Source organism: Bos indicus x Bos taurus, chromosome 18, assembly GCF_003369695.1.
Source record: "Bos indicus x Bos taurus breed Angus x Brahman F1 hybrid chromosome 18, Bos_hybrid_MaternalHap_v2.0, whole genome shotgun sequence".
In the NCBI taxonomy this organism is placed as follows: Eukaryota; Metazoa; Chordata; class Mammalia; order Artiodactyla; family Bovidae; genus Bos; species Bos indicus x Bos taurus.
The window spans coordinates 42,467,231-42,470,602 of NC_040093.1; positions in this window are offsets into that span (position 1 = coordinate 42,467,231).

Consider the following 3,372-nt stretch of genomic DNA (forward strand, 5'->3'; position numbering starts at 1 on the left):
ATGAGCTTTTCCTGTGGGCCCATAATGATTGTCTCTCCTAGTTGGGAAATTTAAAACAGGGTAGGCAGTCTATCTGTTAGTCTTTATGGGCAGACAGCAACTTAATATCTTGTTGTATAAACTTGATGAAAGGAGCTGTGGTGTGGTGGTTAAGAGCATGAACTCTGGGCCAGACTATCAAGGTTTGAATGTTCCTGCTTCTCTGTGTATCAGTTTCCTCATCTGTAAAATGGGGATAATAATAGTACATACCTCATGGGGTTAGATGTGTTTATGTCAAGCATTCATGAACCCCTATCACTATTCTAGATCATTCATTACAAAGGGTCGAATTCTAGGCAGTGCAGCAAAGCAAACAGGATAGAGGAGAGACTTCTGGGGGGACTTCCCGGGGCTTCCATACATAAAGGCATAAAGACAACCAAGGGATAGAGCTTCAGTGGGTAGAGAGAAGACTAAGACCGCTAGCTGCTGTGCTGAAGACATATCTTTTGCTGTTGTTGTTGCTGTTTAGTTGCTCAGTCATGTCTGACTCTTTGCCACCCCATGAACTGTAGCCCACCAGGCTCCTCTGTCCATGGAATTCTCCAGACAAGAATACTGGAGTGGGTTGTTATTTCCTTCTCTAGGGGATTCTCTGGAGAAGGCAATGGCAACCCACTCCAGTACTCTTGCCTGGAAAGTCCCATGGATGGAGGGGCCTGGTAGGCTGCAGTCCATGGGGTCGCTCAGAGTCGGATACGACTGAGCGACTTCACTTTCACTTTTCACTTTCATGCATTGGAGAAGGAAATGGCAACCCACTCCAGTGTTCTTGCCTGGAGAATCCCAGGGACGGGGAGCCTGGTGGGCTGCAGTCTATGGGGTCGCACAGAGTCGGACACGACTGCAGCGACTTAGCAGCAACAGCAGCAGCAGCAGCAGCAGCAGGGGATTCTCCTGACCCAGGAATCAAACCTGCGTCTTCTTCATTGCAGGCAGATTATTTGCCTCAGAACCACCTGATATTTAGCAAGGCTCTTTTGACTGCCCGGGAGGACTGGCAATGCCCCATTTTGTGGATGGCTATTCTTTGTGGGGCTCAGCATCCATTCCCTCTTCTTTGAGTAACTCTGTTCTCTTTTGAAGACATCCCCAACCCTACCCACTTCCATGTGGTCCTTGTTGGGTTAACATAAATCTCAAGCCAAGTCCCATGACCTCAGATGGGAACTAAAGGAGGGAAGTTTCTTTTTGTGCACTGAGGTTCCAGAACCTCCACTGGCTGTCACCTTGTTAACCCTGGGCAGAGAGCGTGCCAGAGGGCGGGGCTGGAACAGTGTAGAACAGAGCTGAGACAGAAAAGGAGTCCCTGTTCTTAATCGTGTTCCACTCTCCCGAAGCTCAGACTTTTCTCGAACTATTGAAGCTGCCTAAAGACACGCCCACTTGACTTCCTTTTGCCTGCCCAGCCCTGGCTCTGGCCAAGCCTCCCCTCGTCCATCTCACACATCTGCTGGGACCAGGAATCCTCCAGGAATGTGGCCTTTCTTGGCCCCTTGAAATGTCCATTAAACATTCATCTTTGGGCCCAGAGCAGCAGACAGAGGGTAAGGAAACACGGTGCCTGGGTCTGAGATGTGCAATAGCCACTCTTCTCTCTCCTGAACTGGCAGCAGTCTCCTAACTGGTCTCATGGCCTCAGTGTTGCCCCCTTCAACCTCCCCCCTACCCAGGGGCCAGAGGGGTCTGCTAAAGGTTCAGTCTGAGCATGTAATTTCCTCCAGGATGAAGTCCCAATGTCTGGGTATGATCTCTGAAACCCCTCCCATTAGGCTGTGCTATGCCCTCTTTTCACCTCCTTCTATTCTTCTTTTCTTAATTTCTATTGGAGTATAGTTGCTTTACAATGTTGTGTCTACAGTAGAGCTAAGTGAATCCACTATGCATGTACATATATTCCCTATTTTTGAATTTCCTTCCCATTAAGGTCACAGGGAGTGCTGAATAGAGTTCCCTGTGTTATACAGTAGGTTCTCATTAGTTCTCTATTTTATACATAATATCAGCAGTGTATATGTGTCAACTCCAATTCATCCCACCTCCTTTTCCCCCTTGGTATATCCATACCTTTGTTCTCTACATCTGTGTCTCTACTTTTGCTTTGTAAATAAGATCAGCTATACCTTTTTTCTTCTTCCCGATTCCACATCTATGCATTAATATATAATATTTATTTTTCTCTTTCTGACTTTCTTCACTTGGTATGACAGTCTCTAGGTCCATCCATGTCTCTACAGAAGACTCAATTTCATTCCTCTTTATGGAATGGATAAAGATTATGTGGAACATCTATACAATGGAATATTACCTGCTCTTATTCTACTGGCCACCAGCTGAAATGCTGAACTCCGGCCTTTGGACCTACTGCTCCGTGCATCTGAAACCCACTTTCTCCTCCCCTTCCCTTCTTTCTTCCCATCTCCTCCTCCTCTTCATCCTCCCCTTCCTTCTCCCCTCCCCCACTCCCCCACCCCAGAGCCTTCCTGACTCCTCCATGACTCCTTGGCCAGGTCTCCACTGGAATATCCCCAGCCTCCCGGTTCATCCCTGTGCTGGCCCCAGCCCTTCTAGGCTGGAGTTGTCACCCCCCTGCCCCCAGACTCTGAGAACCGCAAGAACCATGTATTAATTTTCTATCACTGCTTTAAAAGTTACCATAAGTGCAAGTCAGCAGCTTGCACTTGTTACCCTCATAGTTGCCCTGGACTAGAACACTGGGCATAGCCTAGTGGGTCCTCTGCCCAGGGTCTCACAAGTCTGTGTTCAAGATGGCAGGCAGGCTCCATGATGCTGTGATTATTGGCAGGACTCAGATGCTTGAAGCTGCGAGCCTGAAGTCCTTTCTCATTGGCTGTCAGCTAGGATTTGGGGGTGCTCGGGAGATGCTCTCAGCTTCAAGAGGTCACCTACAGGTCCTTGTCACATGGCCTTTTTGTATCCCCTCCCACTCCTGGCCGCTTACTTCTTCAAAGCTGGAGGAGAAATCATTCCTCCTCAAGAAGGGCCCAGCTGGGACGTACCTGGTGGTCCAGCAGCTAAGCCTCTGAGGTTCCAATGCAGGGATCCCCAGTTCAAGCCAACATATAGATGGCGCTGGTGGTCAAGAACCCACCTGCCAATGCAGGAGACACAGGTTCCATCCCTGGGTCAGGAAGATCCCCTGGAGGAGGGCATGGCAACTCACTCCAATATTCTTGCCTGAAAAATCCCATGGCCAAGAGGAGCCTGGCATGCTACAGTCCATAGGGTCACAAACAGTTGGACATGGCTGAAGCAATTGAGCACACACGCGCACACAGACACACACACTCATATTTATATACATTTATA